The sequence below is a fragment of the Notamacropus eugenii genome, chromosome 1, assembly GCF_028372415.1.
Source record: "Notamacropus eugenii isolate mMacEug1 chromosome 1, mMacEug1.pri_v2, whole genome shotgun sequence".
NCBI classification, from domain to species: domain Eukaryota; kingdom Metazoa; phylum Chordata; class Mammalia; order Diprotodontia; family Macropodidae; genus Notamacropus; species Notamacropus eugenii.
The window spans coordinates 745,486,081-745,507,715 of NC_092872.1; positions in this window are offsets into that span (position 1 = coordinate 745,486,081).

Genomic DNA, 21,635 nt, shown 5'->3' on the forward strand with positions numbered 1-21,635 from the left:
GCAAAATCTTCTTTCTTTTCTTTGTTCTTTCTTTTTTTTTCATGTTGTACCTTGATCTTAGAAGGCACTTAAAAAGTATACTTTTAGTTGAATTTGGACTTTTGGGAAGGTTTCCTCTGTGAAATTATTCTTGACTTGGAAATACAATAATTCAGGTTTAAGGTTAGAATATACTGAAACATTTGTGGACTATATAGTATAATAAAAACACATGTGGTTTGATTTTAAAAAGGATATAGTTGTTTAATTAAATTCAAACATAATGCTAGCCCCTTCTACTTCCCTGTTCATCATAGCCATTGACAGAATTCAGCAAGGAAAGCATTCTGACAGAGCAAGAGGTATTCTCACTAAAATGCCCCAAAACATGATTCACTTGAGATAGGACTTCTTTATGTATCTATTCTTCCAAATCTACCAAACTCCAAGATTGTCTTCCTTGTTTCCTTAAAGGGAGCTAATCTGAGTCTTCATAAAATAGGTACCACTCTTTTGGCAGAAATCAAGGTATTCATAATGGTGGTTAGGCAATCAATCCCGCAAAAGACATCCTGCTGCTAATTTAACCCATGAAGGTTTAACCCAGAAGGAGGGCTGGACTTTGAATGAGAAGATCTAATCTTGATGTGAAAGCTTGTTAAGCTTTGGGAAAGCTTGGTTAGGTGAGAAAACTGGAAGAATCTGGGTGAGAAATGCTGCTTTGCAATTAACTATACAATCTGTGTGACTGTGGATCCACCTCATAACCTCTTTAACATTGTTTCCTCTTCTCTAAGATGTCCAGCTTGAATTACACTCAGAATTCTCAAACTGGGATGTATGAGTTCCCAAGTATACACAATCACATACATACAGTCATACACACACATGTGCATGTGTGCACATGTGTGAATATATGTGTGTACATTGTACATATGTGTATGTATATATACACATACATATAAGGTAAAGATAGATTAAAGATACATAGATTTCCAAAGCAAACTGTCTCTCTCTCTCTTTGCACATACACACATGCAATACACACACGTATTTATGTATATGTGTAATATAAATGTACATCTATACAATACACACAGATATGTGTGCATATATTTGGTAATGTGTGTATGTCTATGTGTATGTATATTGAACTCAAGGTATATCTCATCATATCCCCTCATTTCACAACAGAGAATTTAAGTGACTTCCTCAAGGTAGTATGCTGAAAAGATGAAATTTGAACCCAGGTTCTCTGATGCCTGAAACTTTGCTCTTTCCACTGGACCTCATTGCCTCATGATACTGTCCATTTTGAGAGACTGAGAGATATAAATGACTTCACACTACTCATATCTACATACATATGGGGTTTCTACACATGTATATGTATATATACATACATGTGTATATACCCACTTTCCCATACACACAAATACTGTTCATATATGTTTAGCTCATGCCTTTTCAGTGTGACCCTCAGTGACATCCCATTATTATCCAAATGTTAAGAACTCCCAGCACTTGTCAGCTAGTAAGGCTATGGAAAGAAATGGAGGGAAAGAAAAAAAAAGAACTTTCCTTGGCCTAATCCCATGAGAAATTTCACTTCTCTATATACAAAGGTAACCCTTTTCTTTATTTAACAGAAGACATGCACAAAGACCTTCCAAGTCTAAATGTATTCAATAACTGTTTGAAAAAGTCTGAACTGACAGTCAGATGTGCTCATGACTCTCCTTTTCTTTTTCTCTATTGATATAGCCAGGCTCAGTTCTCTGGCTGGCTGCCTCCCGATATCCCAGGCTCACTTATGTCTTTATAGATTCCTATTTCCTTGAAAGAAATAAGCAGGAAGCAATGTGCTGTGGTGGGGAGGAGGGTCTAGAGAGGAGGCAGAAGACCTTAACTGTTGTCTCAACAGCTCCAACATAGAGCTATGGGACCTTGAGAAAATGACTTAAGGAGGATCTGGGTCTTAGTTTCCTCATTTGTAAAAACTAGATGGTTGGATTCTATAACTTGCAATGCACTTGCCAATTTGAACATTATATAATGTTAGGACTTTGACTTCAAGCTGTCATTACTGCTATTTATTAGGGGAAAAAACAGAAAAAAAAGACTGGGGATTGGGATTATCAATCCTCAAAGAATGACAAAAAACATTTTTTAAAAATTGTTTAAAAATAGAGAGTCAAATAATGTTACAGCAGAAAGGACCCCATTCATCATCTGGTACAATCTTTCAAATTTGTAGATAAGGAATTGAGAACGAACATAAAAAGGCTAAGTGATTGGATAGAATGCAGTGTTTATGGGAAACAGCCAGGAGAACAATTTGCTGAGAAGAGAGAAGATATGAAGGGAGGAGATATGAAAACAGGCCTGGAGAACTATCTGCCAGGAAGATTTGAAAGGGTCTGAAATGTCAGGTGGAGGGTGGGCTTTTTGTTTCTTTGTTTTTATTTTTACCCTGGAGGCAAAACATAACTCATGGAGACTTTTGAATAAGAGCGACGTCCATGGTTACCAGAGAAGGCTTTGATTGTCTGTAGGATAAAGCTTCTAACTCCATCTTGGCCAAGTAACATGGAATCCATACACAGAAAATATTAAAAAAAACAAAAATTCAACATAAAAGATATGTCAATCACTATCCCGAAAACAAATCATGGTGCTGAAGGGTAAGGGTGAGACAACTATGACACAGCAGTGACACAGCATCTATATATATAAAATAGAGTAATAATTAACAAATAATATGGCAAAAACATTAATTGAGGGATTAGATTTTCAATACTGGGAGTTAACTTCACTATTCATTTCCATTTATTTAAATAAACTCAAATGTCTTGAAAAGGATTCTTTTTTAATTTAGTTTTTTAAATAGCATTTTGTACCTAAGAACCCTTCGGGTGTTTCATATAAGCCCCAGCTTGAAAAGGGCTTCTTCTTAGAGAATAGAACAGAAATCACCATGTCTTCTGCCCAAGATGGAGAAGAATTTTTATTTGAGGGTATGATCTGAGCATACCTGACTCAGTCTAAATGTGTTTACTCCATGCACAATTCAATTCAGAAACCATTTATGAGACAATTACTACACACCAATCAGAATATGAAAAATAAATTCAGAACCTACAGAGATTAATCTTAAAGGGTGTGGCACAAGAAGCTGGGAAGCAAAGACTGAACTCCCAGAGGAAATGGTGCTTTACCACAATCTTCAAAAATGTCAGGAACTCCAATAGGAGAATGTTGGGGCAAGGAGAGCTTTTCATTAATGGGAATAAATCATTGCATAAGTGTGGATGTGTAGAGAGGATTCTGGGAAGATGGCATAGTAGGTCAGAAAATTCCAAACTCTCAAGATTCCCTTCCACAAAAGAGTTAAAATAGCACCTTAAGGTGGGCAAAGTGTGGGTGAAGATAAATAAAAATAGGGACACAACCTGGGTCATCCCAGTACAATTCCCAGGACAACAATCAAAAGAAATCCCAGAAAGAAATTTGGTCCCTGCAAAGAGCAAATACTTTGGGTCTTGGGTCCATTTTAACAAGTGGCAAGCCCTGGGGTTATTTGGTTTGGAGACTCTATCAGTCCCAGAAACCAGAACATAGGTGGAGGAGTTGGACATTTGAGCCTGGGAAGACTGAGGAAACCTCTGCTGATAAGGAATTCCAGACTCAGATGTACCGTGAAGAACAGTGTGGCAAGAAGGAGCCAGTACAGACCCTGTGAGTCTAGAAGCATTGGGTAGAAAGGCTCTGGCTGCAGGCACTTAGAAGAGTTTGGAGGTTTGGCTTTGCTTCCAAGTCGCAGGGGAGAACTGAAGATCTGGGGCAAGAGGCACCATTTCCCACACCCTAGGGCTAGAGGTGATTACAAAAACTAAACTATTACCACAAAAAAATGCACAGGCAAAGGACAAAGAATTCAACCATTGAAAGCTACTATGGAAATAGAAATAACTGGGAATTGTCTTCAGAGGAGGATATTGAAGCAAAGAAATCCCCAAAGAACAAGGTCAAATGGTCACCTGCCCAAAAATAGTTTATAGAAAATGAGAAAAAAAATTTAAAAATCAAATGACAGAGAGGGAGGAAAAAATTTTTAAAAAGACTAATCCAAGAAAAACAAGAAGGTTATGAAAGGAAAATCAACAAATTAGGAAAAGGAGATCCAGAATCTTAAGGAAGAAAATGACACCTTATAAATTAGAATTGGGCAAAGGGAAGTCAGTGAAATTATAAGAGATCAAGAAATAATTACACAAAATATGAATAATGAAAAAATAGAAGAGAAAGTGAAACATCTTATAAGAAAAACAACAAGTTTGGAGAATAGATTAAAGAGAAAATTATAAAAATAAACAGATGAAACTAATGATTAAAAAAGAATCTTGATACAATAATAGAAGAAATAATTAAAGAAAATTATCCCAAAGTATAAGAACAAGGTGGGAGTAGGGAGTAGAAATAGAAAAAAATCATCAATCACCACTTAAAAGAGATCCTATGAAGAAAAATCACAGGAATATCACAGCTCAAGGATAAAGTATTAAGAGCATCAAGATTAAACAAAAATTAAATTTGATGGAGTCACAATTAGAATCACACATGACCTAGTGGTAGAGACATTAAAGGACCACAAGTCTTGGAATATGATGTATCAAAGGGCAAAAGAAATGTGGCTTTGGCCAATAATGTCATACTCTGCAAAGTTAAGTATTATCCTGAATGAAAAAAAATGGACATTTGATGAATTCTCAGATTTTCAAGACTTCTTTAAAAAAAAGTCCTGAACTTAGTAGAAGATTTGACATACAAGAACCAAGAGAAATATAAGGTGGCTGATTATAGGGATCCATAAGGATAGACTGATTGCCTTTTATATATGTATAATGTATGGTTAAATTTGTTTTTAATAAGTGGGTAACTCATAAGAAAGCTTGGGGTAGACCTGACCTCAATATTAATTTAAAATGTAAAACCATTTAGGAATACCTAAAAAGAGTAATCATTTTATATGAATGAGGTGCAAGGGGAAGCATGAATTCAGAGGAATTAGATCAGGGAGGAGAGCTGGTAGTTATGGTAACCTACTTTAAGGGGGGACAATATGTATATATTTAGAAGAATATAAAAATTTTCTAAATTCAGAGGAAATAAAACTGGACAAGGGAGGGATCTTTAGAGGGGAGGGGGAGGGGATAGATAAAAGGGGGTAGAAAGAGGGGTTTAGATTTATGGGAATAGGAAGATAGGGGAGCAATCCTTGGAGGTGGGGTAGGTAAGTAATAGGAGGGCAAGGTAATGGGTAGAAGTCAAGTATAGGAGATAGGGTGAATAGGAAACAAGAGATATGCGGGAAGATACAAACAAAGATCTGGAGGAGAATAATTTGGGGAAAGTATATCTTTACATATGTATGTATACGTATATATGTATATGTGTATGTATATATCTATAGCTATAGAGAAACATACCTAAACATTACTGTAGCCTTCTGGGGGATGGGGGAAGGGAAAAAAGAACAAAGCAAATAAAGTGCACAACAGAGACCAAAAGAAAATTCGAAAGGAAGCACAGAATAGATAAGCAATTGTCAACATAAGAAAATATATTATCATCATATAGGTTTTCTTGAAATGAAAATTTATTGTTACATATTTTTAATCCTCTCTTATGTTCTTCTATGTATGTGGCAGGTTTTATTCTTTCTTACTTTGTATTTAAATTCCAATATTTAAGTTTATGATATGTTTTTATTTCTTTTCTCTATTCTGTATTTGTGCTTTGGTCCTGACTCCACTAAAATTAAATTAAATTAAATTAAATTTTAAAAAGTGTGGATGTGTCAGATGAAGGATTGTGTTCAAGTCACAGTAAATAGGCCCATGTCACTGAATAGTAAAAGTGTTGTACAATGGAGTAGGATATAAGCCAGGAAAGGTTGGAATCACTGGGTTTAAATTCCAAACAGAGCTTTAAATTCTGAATAAAGGCTTTTCTATTTTATCCAGGAAGAAATACTGGGCTTTATTGAGCAAGGGAATGAAATGGTCAAAGTTCCACGTTTGGGAGATGGCTTTGGCAGCTTGATAGAACACATATTAGATTGATGAAAGACTTCAGGCCATAAGACCAATTAGGAAACTGTTGCAACAGTCCAAGTGGAATGTGAATAAAGCTTCAACTAATGTCACTGCAGTATGAGCAGAGAAGAGGAGATATATGCTAGAAATGTAGCACAGAAAGAAATTATTAGTTTTGACCACAAATCAGATGTATGGGGTGGGCAAGAGGGAAGAGTTGATAATGACGAGGTGACAAACCTGAATGACTGGAAGAAAGGTAATGCCCTTAAAAGTGATAGGGAATTTAGGAGAGAGAATTTGAAAAGAAAGATAATGAGCTCTGTTTTGGATATATTGAAGAAAGGATGGAAGGAAAAAAAGGGAGGAAGAAAGGAAGGAAGGAAGGAAGATAGGAAGGAAGGAATTAGAGAGAAGAAAAACAAAGAAACCATAATCAGGAAATGAGGACAAAAGAGAAAAGTTCTCAACCACCAAGAATTCCAGAACTAGGAGAGGAGAGGAGAATGGAGGGAAACTCCAAATGTAAGAACAACGGAGTAGCAGGAGATGATTGTGTAAGATGAATAGTTTTTTTTCTTGTTGTTCTTAAATGGTGTTGGGAAAAAAATAATAACTTACAAAGCTCCTTCACCCTATTAGCTTACTGAGAACTCATGTGGATTGCTAGCCTGCTCATGTCTCTTGTGTGATGGGCTGTTAACTCCACTCCATGTACTATACATATCTGTCAGGATGAGGCAAGGCAGTTTTTCTGTTTATAAATAAAGTAAGTTAATGTAATGTGTCAAATATTAAATTAGATACCATTTTAGTTGAATAGTAACATCATGGAGCTGGATCTTTGTGGTAGCACCAAAATAAATGACAGTAAAGAATTAAGGACAGAAATATGCCATCTCAGCTTTCAGGACAGCATTTGGAAACCCCTGATGTAAGAGGAATTCTACAGTACCACTGCATTTTCTAGAGGAATTGAACTCCAAGTTCTTGCAAGTTGTGTCTGGCATTTAGAGTTTGAAAGAGCATTGAGTAACCCAGTCATTCCACAAACATGGAAATTGAGGGGAAGTGAAAGTTACATAGGTAGGAAAAAAAATGATGATGATGATGATGATGATGATGATGATGATGATGATGATGATGATGATGATGATGATGGCAGTGTCAATAAGGATAAACAGAATAATAATACTTGACACATATAGATATTGAAGGAGCATCATGATTTAGTCAATAGGAAGAGGGCATTGAAGTCAGGAGACAATCGTCCAAGACCTGCTGTGAATTACTGGGAGAGTTACTTAAATTCTCAAAATCCTGTGCAATGATCTAACCCTAAAAGTTACAGAAGAATTTTAAATCTGTATCTCTGCATCTATCACCTATCATCCTGACTTGAAGTCCAGTGCCAAATCTACAATACAAATTAATTGCTGAGAAGAAAAGATCTGAACATGGCTGGCTAGGGGAAGCACAAAACAGCATTGCTCTTTAAAGTATCAAAAAAAGGACTAATTTTAGAATTGAAGTCAGTGACAAAATACCTAAGGGTACAAAGAACAAAGGTCAAAATCAATACCAAATCAGAAGAGAAGGAAAAATCAGAAGTTAATCTGATATAAATGCAATTGCAACAACTCCACTATGAACTATTTGAATTAGCTGTTGTTTTCCCTTATTGGCAAATGGATAAAGGAAAAAGCATTTCCTATTTCCTGAGAAAGTTTATCCCATGTAAAGGAACTGCCTCAAGGAGACTTAGATAGGAAAGCAGATAAACTAGAAAACACTTGATTTTTTTTAACAAGAAGTGAGTCATGTAAGCAATGGGAAACTGCAGATCAGGCTTGAAACTCATTTTTAAGAATCTCATAGAGGAAAGTAACAGATAATTATGAACAGTATTTACAACATGACAACCAAGCATGTGGCTTTGATGATGTATTCTGATATATTCTGGGACATACAGTACAGAAAAGGGGGTTTGCCTTGTCTTGCCAAAGGACTGGGGGTTAACAGATGGACAGACTCTTTGATCTGTGGATACCCAGAGACTCTTTAAAGACCCAGAAGATTGGTCTATGAACTTAGATTTATCTTGAAGAAAAGCACTTGGCATATAGTCACATATGATAAGAAGGCATGGGTGAATTGTGAATTCTATCATGGGAAATTGTGTTCATAGATCAATAACAGAGTATCATGGAATTTCATCAACCATTAGTCTACTACATTCCTAAGAATAATCTCCTTTATGTAATATTCCATAAGTTATCATCTAAGCTTTTCTTAGAGATGGTCAATGAAGGGAAAGCTACCATTATCCAAGTAGCTCATTTAATTTCTGCATAGTTCTAATTGTTCATTTTCTTCCCAGACATCAGATTGAAATTTTCTTGTTTCATAATCCACAGAAACAAGTACCAAATGAGTATCAGAGACATTAAGTTACTTGTCCTAGGCCACTCATCTAGTATTTAAAGACAGGCAGATTCAAGCCAATGGCCCCCAGCTGCAGATCCAGTGTTTCTTTATGATTTTCCCACCATCTTAACACAGCTTTTGGCACAGGTACCTCTTCGCCCTCTACAAGCATCTCTGGCTACAAATTATTTGATTCAGTGTTCTAGTGGGAGTTTTCCAATCAGTTGTCAATGAATGATCTTCTTTAGCTTGAGATTTCAAGATATTTCCTGAGGAATGTCAGTGAAAAATGACCACATTCAAATTCACATTGTCCCTACCCCACCACAGCCCCAAATTCGAAGAAACTATTGTTGGGAATGAAAGAAATTGAAGCTTCTGGACACTAGAGGGCGCAACTACACAAAGACTTCCATTATCAGCTAGCAATGACCAGAAAACCATAAGCAAACAGGGTTAATCACTCTTTTTTTAATAGTAAAAATTTTCCAATAATATGTCAAGAAAATTTTTAGCATTTTTTTACAAGATTTTGAATTCCAAAATTTTGTCCCTCCCTCATTCTCTTCTCCTCTTCTGAAAATGGTAGGCAATTTGATATAGGTTATACATGTGCTATCTTGTAAAATCTATTTCTATATTAGTTACAGTGTGAAAGAAGAAACAGATCAAAAGGAAAAAAAAAAACACCAAAAAGAATAAAGTGAAAATATATGCTTCAAATGCATTCAGAGTCTATCAGTTCTTTAACTGAATGTGGATAGCATTTTCCTTTGTGAGTCTTTGGTACTTGTCATGGAAGGGTTAATCGCTTTTAACAATGTCTAGTGCTGCCAAGTTATTGCAGGTGGTCAGTAAATCCAAAGAAACTATTTCTGGCCCACGACTTTGGTAATGTTAGCAGAGGAGAAAAGTGCATCCAGTTATCATCTCTCCTTTTTTTTTTCTTTCTTTCCAAAGATCATTTCCCCTCTCTCCCCCACCATTTCCCATTTTTCAAGTGTGTAAGGGTTAGTGGAATGTTCTTGGCCGACATCAACAAAATTTTAATTTTTCCCAGGCATTCAATAAACAGCAATTGATCAAGTTTCCCTTGGTGGTTTTCTAGTAGCCTTCCTCAACCTCATTTAGAAGTGATTGACCGTAAAATGTTTGTAATGGGGATTGTGTTCTAAACTCTTTGAAATCAGAGTTCTGTTCTCCCCTCAACATTCTCAGGAGGGCCTCAGTGCCAAAGAATCTGAGAGAAGAGCTGGCCCTTAACTGGCTTTTATCCAAAACTCTATGTGTGGTGAGAGAGGAAGAGTCATGTAGCCTAGACTCAATCAGAGGAGAAATCCATTACCCAGGTAATCAGAGGAAGGTATGTGGAAACGGGTTACGTATGGTATGGAGCCACTGTGGTCCTATATAAATTTTAAAAAGGAAACAAATTTGCATATGGATGAACTTGGCTTTCACCCTCATTCTAACTAAGGGAGTTAAATACCCATCCATAAGTCTCCCTACTCTTAGCTGTAATCAAGAACTGATGTAACACTCTTTCACATTTAATATATGACTGAAACCAGCTTGATCTGTAAACTTTTGAAGTGTAAAGGATTTCTTTCTGTGGCATTTAGTTTGTCTTCACTGAAGGTATTCTGAGAAAGGTTGAAAGACCACTATTAAGTAGAGATTAATGGGGATACTATACGTCTACAAAAGTCTTTCCCACCTTTGAGATTCAGTTATGTTATGTTTAGTGGTAGAATTAGAGGCATCAAAGAAAAGATTAGAGAGAGAGAAAGACAAACACACACACACACACATACACACACAGAGAGAGAGAGAGAGAGAGAGAGAGAGAGAGAGAGAGAGAGAGTTTTGATGTACAAAACTTTATTCATAACTTATCCTCTTAGAATCAGTTAAGTGCCACAGTAGAGAGAGAGCTCATCCTGGAGTCAGAAAGATCTAGACTCAAATGTGTCCTCAAACATTCAGTAGTTTGCATGCTAGTTATGTGACCCTAGGCAAGTCCTTTGATTTCTGTTTGCTTCAGTCTCCTTAATTGTCAAATTGATCTGATGATAGCACCTGCCTCATAAACTTATTGTGAGGGTGAAGTAAGATAGTACTTTTGAAGGGCCTAGCACATTTAAGGCACATGACAAATTTTCCTTCCTTCCTTGGTTTCTATGTTACTATTCTTCTTCCTTCCTCCCTTTTCTTTCATCCTTTTCCCCTTCCTCCCTTCCTTCTTCCTCTTCTCCCTTCACTACTTTCCTTCCTTCCTTCCTTTCTTCCACCCTTTCTTCCTTCTTGCCTTCCTTCCATCCTCTTTATTACAGGTGCTAAATATTTCTGTCATTGGCCACCTTTTTCAATCAGGTGAAATATATAGAAAGATTTTTCCTCAAAATAATGTTTTGAAATATAGTAAATACATAGGATCACAAAATAGTTGAATTATATCGAAATAATTAGCATGTTTTTAAAGTTCACAGTTCACAGGATAAGAGTCCTGTTACAGTTGAGCCCTTTTTAGAGGAAAAAGATACCCACTATTTCATACGTTCATTGTCAACCTGTATTACATCACCTAGGCCAATCATTTGTACTTAAGGAATGCTTGATGATTTTAATTTGTACTTGATTTAGGAGACAATTTAGTGTGATTGTTTTTCTGTAAGAGGATTAGCTTTCCTTCTCCCCATGGCCCTATCCTGTCTTCACATCCCTACTGAAATATTACATCTGACATAATGAAGCACTATATTACTGGGAGGTGTACCAATCATAAGTTAAAAACGAGAACACAACACACCTAGAGGAGGACATGTGATTGGCTATGAGTCATCATTCCAGTCTCTAAGCCACCAAGTGAACAGGATCCAGTGTTAACGTGTACGGTCCAAATTTAAATGCAGTTTGTCTATAGGAGTGAGGAGGAGACAGAAAAGGTTTGCATTGGAAAAGCTAAGAGCATGGAGATCTCAGATGCATGAAATCTTAGTCTGGGAACGGACCTCCAGTTACCAACCAATGTCTAAGGCATATGTAAAATAGTCATTCCTTCTAAGAGTCATCCAGTCAGAACGGGAGAGCTCATTACATACATTCCAATGGGAAAACCATTCCAACTTTTGAATACACATAAGGGTGTTTATTTTCACTTTATTTTATTTTTTCATTGTTGATTGATAGAAAATTATGCTCTTGCAAGATGGGAAATTATGTCCTTTTGTATATTTTGTATTAGTCTCAGCACTTATTATAGAAGCTGATATATAGTAACTTAGTAACCACTTAAATTATGCCTGTTAATTACTTGATTTGTGGAGGAGAAAACTGATCCTCACTAAGATGAAATGAATTTCCAGATTCACACAGCTAACATGTGTTAGAAAACATGTATTAAACTTTTTCTGTCTTTGTCCCTCTTCGTGTCTGTCTCTATCTCTGTCTCTCTTTCCTTTTACTACTGTCTCTCTTGGTGCTTTATCAGTGGTAATAGATGGGCATAGATGATAAAAGAAAGCATACTGAACTTGGAAAATGTATTATGGGATGGTAGAAAAGAAACTGACTTGACTAGGCATTCCAGTCTGAAACCCCTTAGCTTTGTGATCTTGGGATGGTCACTGACTTTCTAGGGGACTGTTTCCTTCCTCCATATAGTGGAAGTGCTGAATTAAATATGTATCTAAGGCTCCATACAATGTCAACTTTCTAGAATTATTACTACCAGGCGTTATGACTTACTTTGTGTTTTAAAAAGTTTTCCCTCATGGCAAATAGCCTTAGAAAGACACAAGTTTCGTTCCTGTTTTATAAATCAGGAAACAAATGTTTAAAGAGTTTTGTGTGACTTACTGAAAATAATAAAGCTCCAGGGTGGGACTCAACATATGTCTTCCTTCTCCAAATACAGGTGTGTTTCTATTTCATCAGTCTGAATCCCTTTAAAACAAAAGTTTCCTCACCCTGAAGTTTGTCGGAGCAGAAGCTGGTGCTGCTCATGAGAAAGAAAGCCAGCCCTGCCTCTTTGCCTACAGTATTCACTGCAATTAGCCACAGACCATAGGCTGCCCATGAAGTCCTATGTAAAGTCCTAGAAGTACTAAGACATCACAGAGCAGTGTTCACAGTCTTGAAATCAGCAAAATTTGTTGACGCTTGCTCTGCTCTGTATTGCTTCTTAGCTATCTCCAGTCTTTTTTTCTTCCCCAACCTGAAGGACTCAAAAATCTACAGCAAAGAATTTGGACTACAATGAGTTGTAATCGAATCACCTTTTACTATTTGGGTGACCTTGGAGGAGCCAATTGCTGACTCTAAGAATCAATTTCCTCATCTGTAAAATGCAGTCATTGGACCAAATGACTCATAAGGGCAAAGCTCAGAGTCTATGACCCTATGATCCCTCCTGGCTCTACTCAATCATACTCCCCCTCCCATCAGCACCGTGGATACAAGCTCTTCTCCCTTCACATTATCATCAGTCAAAGCTCACTTCATATGGATGGGAACTTTTATTTGGGAGAAATGGGAAGAAATCATGAGAGAGAGCATGGAAATAGTATATACTCAATGTGATCTTGGAAATTTGCCATTATCTCAATATCTCAGAATGGGTAATCTGGTTACTAACAAATATCCTGATAATTACCTTAGGAAAAACTACCATTATCTTAGAGTAGGAGGTGTAAGGAGAGAGAGGAAATTTCCTGTACCTCTCCCCTCCCAGTCCCCTCCCCTTTTCCCCTCCCCCCCTCTCTCTGTTTCAGTCTATCTGTCTCTTTTTCTATTTTCTGTCTGTCTTGATCTCTTTCTATCTCTGTATCTTTCTGACTGTCTCTTTCTCTCTCTGTCTCTGTGTCTTTCTCTGTTTCTTTCTATCTCTCTGTCTCCCTGTCTCTCTTCCTCTGTTTCAGTATTTCTGTCTCTGTTTCTGTTTCCTGTCTGTGTCTCTGTGTCTTCGCGTACATGTGTCTCTTTCTCTCTCTGTGTCTGTGTTTTTTTGGTCTCTGTCTCTCTCTTGGTTTAAGTATTTCTGTCTCTGTTTCTTTATGTCCGTCTATTTGTGTGTCTCTATGTGTGTGCATGTGTCTGTGTTTATTTTTCTATTTCTGTGTCTTTCTCTCTCTCTGCATCTCTCAGTCTCTCTGTCTCTCATTTTCTTTCTTTCTTTCTGTCTGTCTGTCTCTCTCTCTGTCTCTTATTTTCTTTCTTTCTTTCTTTCTTTCTTTCTTTCTTTCTTTCTTTCTTTCTTTCTTTCTTTCTTTTTTCCTTTCTTTCTTTTTCCTTTCTTTCTTTCTTTCTTTCTTTCTTTCTTTCTTTCTTTCTTTCTTTCTTTCTTTCTTTCTTTCTTTCTTTCTTTCTTTCTTCCTTCCTTCCTTCCTTCCTTCCTTCCTTCCTCCCTCCCTCCCTCCCTCCCTCCCTCTCTCTCTCTCTCTCTCTCCTCTCCCTCTCTCTCTGTCATTCTCTACTTCTCTCTATCTTTCTGCCTGTTTCTGTTTTTTCTTTCTGTCTCTCTGTGTGTCTCTCTGTCTCTATCTCTGTCTCTCTCTGTGTCTGTCTGCCTCTCTCTGTCTCTTCTTCTTCTTCTTCTTCTGTTGCTTCTGCTTCTGCTTCTTCTCCCTCCCACCTCTCATTGAGTAATCTAAGATGAATTTAGCTGCTTCAGGAGGAGGTGTTTATTAGGATTACTCTAGAGGGCATCCCTCCCTTAAGAAGAAGTTAAGGATGAAATGAGTTCTAAAATTCCTGGATATGGTAATTTCCAATTATGCTTCCACTTATGGTGGGGAGTCACTGAGGTTCTTTTGTGGCATTGGGACAGAAAAAGAAGCCTGTTCTGCCTTAAGGGAGACAGAGAAGGGAAATGATTTCAGACACCAATTGACCAGATAGGAAGAGTACCCAGTTTATAAAGTGGGTGGTGAATTCTGTCTGTTTCTCTATCTCTTTCTTTCTTTCCGTGTGTGTGTGTGTGTGTGTGTGTGTGTGTATGTATGTATGCGTGTGTGTGTGTAAAACTCCTCAGACTCAAGGATGCATCTCATTTTCTGCTTGTAGCCATTGTCATTCCCTCAGTTTTCCTTCATAAATCATGCCTTCTGTGAAGCTTCTTTCCCAGTGAACATTCATGCCTTACCTCCAGGCAGAGACTGTGCTGGTAGGAGGAAACCTCTTAAAACACCTATCAACAGTATAGCCAGAACAAAGAAATATAACATGTCTTAGCAGTAATGACTAGGACTGAATGTTTTACTTTTATTTATATCTCCAGGATTTACCACGTAGTAAGTACTTATTGACTGATTTCCTGGCTAACTGAATCAGATTTTTTGTTGAAGTTAAAACCAGAGATTTTGATACTTGGCAAAGAACATGAAGCTTGCCCTTAGTTGTGGGTGGTGATTTGAAGAAATGAAGGAGCAGGACAGGTCAGCAGGGAATCATAACTCAAACCGGTCAGTCTGTTCCTAGTGTCTTATTGTAACTAATTATTCTTGCTAAGGAGTGGCTTATCCCTCTTTTTTTTTTTTTCTATGAAGAACTATAGGCATTATGGCCAATGCCCTCTGAGCTAATTCTTTTGAGTCACAGCTCCAACCAATCCACCTTATTTAGACTTTTGATTTCAATATGTAAAGGATTTGTGATTCCTCAACATGATGGTTTCATCACTTGTACATGTCAGATACATCTCCAGCTGAGTATAGTGTTATCTATGGTCAGCTGTGAGGTCCAATTACTGCCCCGTTCTGTCCTTAGGTCAGCTATCAAATGAAAGAAATCTAGCTTTATAGAAGTGAATAATTCATACTATGGGTCAGATAAAACTGAAGGAATCAGACTTCTTAATTATTCAATATGTGAAATACCCCATCTCCCATGTCTGCCTTTACATAGAATGTACTTGCTGCTTAATTCAGCATTTTAAAATTCTAGTTTTCTTGAAGGCATAGATAGAAGTCCCTGTAATACAAATTAGATCAATGGGAAAGAGATGTATATACAAATTCCTCAGAGAAATTTGAGGACGTGGGGGATATCATTTCAAGGCAAGAAACTCAAGCAAAGCTTCATGGATGAAATGGCACAAGGAATTGATTAATAATACTGCTGCTACTGCTGCCTAGCATTTAAACATTGACAAAGCATTTTATAGATTTTATCTATTTTGACCTTCTCAAGGACAAGGAGGGAGTCACAATTATTATCCCCATTTTAGAGATTAGGGAGTTGGGACTGAAAGAGGTGAAGTGGCTTGCCTAATTAATACACAGGTCACAGAAGTCTGTGAAATGTTATGGACTCAACTTTCCTGATTCCCAGTCCAGTACCTTCTCAAGGGTTTCACCTAGTTATTTCTAAGATGGAGATGGAGGGGGTAACACATGTACTCATGGGCATGGAGCAAAGGAAAGGAAATGGAAGAGGAGAGGATAAAACTGCACGACAGTCTATAGACTAGCATGACTCTGATACACAATGCATTACGACCTGCATAATCAGCTTGGGAAAATAATTGTATGTCATATTAAGGAGCAACTTTCATTACAAGGTGGGATTTCAGCTATTTTCGAAATAGGAAACAGAGAACCACAAGGCGTTTTTGAACAAGTGAAATGCCACAGTTAGTCCTATGGTTTAGGAAGGTTATGTTGTCATCAGTATGAACTTTGAATTATATAGAGGAGATCCTAAAGGGGGGAGAAAATAGTTAAGAGTTATCTTAATATCTTAACAACCCCAGACAACAGGTGATGTTGTTCAGAACTATTAAATTCCATTGGCTGAATCCAGAGTCCTTTAGACCTGATACGTTTGGAGTATGGTGTGAGAGTAATCGTGTTATTTGGGAAGCAGTAGTATGACTTCATAGCCTATGACATCCTACTTCTCCATTAGTAGTGGCCATTGCAGAGTACTTGTTATTTTAGGTAAACCATCACTACTTATTATATCCTTTGTTTTCATAACAAAGTTTGGCAGATTCAGGTATATATTACCAAATGTTTAACAATCGGGTTTCCAAGAGAAGATACATAGACAACACACTTTGAAATTTAATCTGTGTTACTAGGATTTTCTACATCTTTTCTTAAGCCTATACAGTCAAAAACAACAATTAATCTATCTTTGATATGTAATATTTGTTGACCTCATAAGTGTCAACCATAATACTGAAAATTTAACAATTGATTTTTCCAAGTCACATTGATCTGATTCCTTACACTTTTGCTTCTGTGTCTCTCTCAGGGTACCATATTGTGTCCCCATGACTGGTCTGCTCAGTCCTTCTAGATGTCCTAGTTTACTTTCTTTTCTCTCATTCTTTATACTCAATGAGTTGCTGAAACTTATAGACGTACATCCCCATCAATTCTTGCTTGTACCCTTTTCTCTCTGTTTACATGGCTCTCATACCATTTCAAATTATCATCACATTTGGCTTGGTCTGTTACAATAGCCTACTACTAGGACTGCAGGATTCTACTCTCTTGACTCTAAGCCTCTTGTAGACCACTTCTGAAATCATCTGCCCAAAGAATGTATTTTCCTCAGTATCCCGTGGTCAAGAACTTTTAATTGCTCTCCATTGCCTTGATAAAATACAAATTATTCAACTTAGAATTTGAAATCCTTAAAGATCTTTCTCCAAATCAACTTTCTGGTATTATGTCACATCTCTCTTTATATACAGGCAATGATTTGACGAAACCACACCAGATGTTGTTCCACTAACTTGTCTCAGATTTTGCTTCTTCTGTCCATTTGCTTAGTCTCTTCCCTTTAGGAAAGCTAGGTGGTACAGTGAATAGAGCTTTGGTTGTGTAGTCAGGAAGATTTGAATTCCTCAAGAGGAAAAAAAAGCATATTTTTATTTTGTATTGGTATACCTAATGTCTTGAACGTAAGACAATTCTTTGAGGATGCTGAATAGATTGAATTGATTGAGGTAGCACTGTGCCAGGCCTGGGATCAGGAAAACTCCCCTTCATGAATTCAAATCTGGCCTTAGACAATTATTAGCTGTGTGACTCTGGACAAGTCACTTATCCCTATTTGACTCAGTTTCTCATCTGTAAAATGAGCTGGAAAATAAAGTGGCAAACAACTTTAAAATTTTTGCCAAGAAAACCTCAAATAAGATCATGAAGAGTCATATGGGACTGAAAGACAACAAAGCACTCTTTTTGGACATTTTTGTCTGCTCCATCATACCCCCAGGAATCTCATTATTGGAAACATCATCATCCTGCAAGATTCAAACCAGCCTTAGTACTCACACCTAGTCAATACCATCTACTCCTCAAGCTGGAAAGCAGAGTCATGAATTATTAAAGGTTCTTTTAAGGAGGTTTCTCAGGGCAACAATCCCTTCATTTCCTAGCCAGTTGCACTCCTTTTGGAATGTTTTAACTTCTCCATCACACCTCACACACCCTGAATGCCTTCCGTTTTTCTTCTCCATTTCCTCCACTTTTTTGTCTTACTTTTCTGTGTTGTCTGCTCCCACTGAAGTTTAAACTTTTTAATGGCAGAAAGAATAATTATTTCTGAATTTATTTCCCCAGAGTGTACCGTAGTGCCTTGCACATATTATGTGATTCATAAATGTTTATGGACTAATATATTGAATGGTATTAGAAATGACCAGATGATAAGAATGAGTGAATTATTCTCATTCCCACTCACAGTTATACTGAAGTCTCTGAGAGCCACTGGAAAGTACTTTTCCTTTCCAAGCACTGGTGGAAAAAAAATTCCTTGGTTTCTCCAAGTGAGCTAACAATTCAGCCTAGTGTCAATTATCTGATCTCTTGCCATTGAGTTCAACATCCTGTCCCTGGTAATGGTTGTCTAGCTATGGCCATCATCATGTGACATACAACTTGACACATTGAATTCTTAAGATTTTGCTTTTGTTGTGGCTACTTTCTCATTGTTTCACATTCCAACTTTATCTCACAATGAGTCTTGTCCCACATTTGACTTTCCAGCTTACTCTGATCTTGAACACTTTAGTAACCAGCCCTTTTTAAAAAACAGGACTCAGGTCTAACCTCCAGACTCTTTCCCAAGAGCCCACTCAAGGAAAAGTCCAATTACTCTCCATCTTTGCTATGACAGTCTCTTTCTCTGTACAATTAGTCCCCAGAGCTCCATTTGGAGAAATTTCTGGTTAGCTACACTTTTTTTTTCTCCTCTACAGGATATTTTCTCTAGGATTTCTCAAAGAGTAAACCACATCTGGAATCTGGAAAATCCTATTGCACTGTGGAAAACCTGAAATGAGATTTTTATTTCAAATTCACTTAAAATAATATTTTGCCCAATTCAACTCTAATACATAACAAAAATGAACAACTAGATAGAATAATGGGAAAAAATAAGAATATATATATATATATATATACATATATATATATACACGCAATGGTATATAAGTGCCGGGGATACAAAGAGAAACAAAAAGACAGATTTTTTTACAAATATGTCACATTCTAATGGGGGACATAGCACATATAACAGATTTAAGTTACAAATCAAATGGTAAGTTAATATTATCCTTAGTGTGCAAAAGGTAATCAGATGTTAACACACTATTAGTGTAATTTCTACCTATAAAATCATATTATTTTTTACATGCTGACAGTTCCAAAGTCATTGGTGTTGCGAACTTTCTCTTTTGGCTCCCTGACTGATGATTCTGCAGAAAATTTCCAGGTAATATCTTCACAGTGCTCACTCTTGTCAGTGAGACCTATAGAGGCTGGCAGGAAGCAGGGCTGGTAAGCTGGTAGGTCACTGAAATTCTCAGGGTTCTTGAGCTAAGGGTCTTTTAACTATATCCATCAAGGTCCAAGGGGTTGTGATTGTCCAGTGAAAATGGAGGTTTAATATAACTGGCAGATGCTGCTTCCTGTGTTTTTCTCCAGATGTCATGATGATTCACCAAGTGTGGCCTGCCTAGCTGATAGGTGGCTTATAGGTTCAGAATATTATGGGGATGGATGACCCCTTAAACACACAGTTTTCTTTGCTGGATGATAGTTGTCCAATATGAGCTGGAAACAAATCCATTGGTCTGGAGGCTAGCAGGAGAGACAGACCACTGCACTACCATTCCTAGGACCCTTGGATTATATCCTTGTTGGTGGTAGTTGATCACCAGTTATTTTTGGCTGTGATTAGGAAATCTCCATCAATTCTATTGCTCTCACAGATAGTGGTGGGAGAAGAGCTGGGAACAGATTTGGCTGTCTTGGAAGCAGTACTCTACACTGGTGTAGGTCGCAGGCTGCCTCCATCTGAGTCTTAGTGGAAGCATTGGGCAACATTGTGACAGTGGTTTGAGTTGTCTGGAACATGGTACCTTCTTTTTCTCCCCAAGGGTGCCTTGACATCATTGATGCCATACTTTAAAGATTTGCAAAACACTGCACATACATTATTTCATTTGTACCCTGCAACAACGGTATCAGTTATATAGAATGAGCATCATGGGCATCATCACCATTGTTATCTTCATCATCATTGACATTGATTATTTCTGTTTAACAAAAAAAAGTCAGAAAGATTGTGTGCAGTCACAGAGCTAATACACAAGAAGGATTTGAATCCAGATTTTTTTCTCTGACTCCTACCTTGGCATTCTATTTGCTACATCATGTTGCCTTTTCAAGACATATGTTTTGTCCATCTTAATATAGTAGTGGATTTGACTAGATTTCAGATATTGACATTCAATCAGAAATTATAAAGCAAACATAAAATGATACATGGGTTTGTCATATCAAAGTGCCAGCCCTTTAGCGCTGATTCACATATGACTGGAGGTGGACCTCAAAGCACTTTGGCAGATTTTAGTGCTTGTATTAAGTCAGCAGTATATAATGGTCAACTTCATGAACCATTTCTCCCAATAAATAGGCCACAGGGGATAAGAGATTCCTTTGAAACCTACACTGCAAATTGCAACAAATATCAACCTTTCCAGGATGTTTTCCAACCAAAGTAAAGCATTAAACCAGAATATTATGCCCTGGCAAGCTAACAGAGAAAAGTTGCCCTGGATGAATTAATTCATTTTGGGCAACAAGAAGGAAGATTGACAACCCCTTCATCTTCCATCATCATAGCTTCTAATAATGTTCAAAACCCAAAGTCATTATCCTCATTTACATCATCTTAATTGCAATTGCTTCCCAAATTGATTTCTTAAAATGTAATATTAATTTACTGCAATATTAATTAAAACTAACAATGTCTGGTGTCTCTTAATTAACCGGTCATTACTAATTATTTTCATTTTATGAAACTAGCCTTTGGACTGATGCTTCCCATTTTAATCCACCAGTGATCAGCAGTGATGATAATGTATATCTAAATCTTGAAGTGTCTGAGTTTAGAGTTCAACTTGAACATTTTTAGGGTTTTTGTTTAAGTACCCTTATACAAAACAGCCTACTCAGGTCACAGATTTTGTGATGGGGTATAAAAATGAGCCACAAAGGGTTTATTAAAAAGGCATCAAAGAAATCCAGAAACCAAAGAACTCTTTCAAGATACATAGTTTGAAGTATAAAAGACAATAAAGGAAAGCAGTGGGGGAAAGAGGTTAAAAGCTTTAAACGTATATGAGAAAGCAGACAAATACAGAAAAACAGTGATATTTTCAAGTACTTCTAATATCAATGGAATTTCACTTTGTTCCCCTATGGCAATATAATCTGCTGAAATAAACAAATGACTGTGAGTTTCTTTTGTTTATTTTCACATTTCAATAAGCCTATTTATTAGCTACATCAGTGGGAATCCCATATAGTTACGGTATGACAATCCTTTGAAATGATATATTTCTCACAGTGTGTTTGGGCTTATCCTGATTTTACAGTCTTACTGAATTAAGAGATTTGTGGCTTACTACAGACAAAGGAGGTCATCAAGTTCTCTGGTGCCTTTTTCCTACCATGTAGCAACAAACACTTTCTAAATGGATTGTTTTGTTGTGTTGTCACTAACCACCATAGAATGATGGAGAAGCCCCACTGAAATATGCGCATTGAAAGAAAAATTTATTGGAATGAAAATTTTCCATGCAGTTGGTTGGTAGGAACTTTGTCTGGA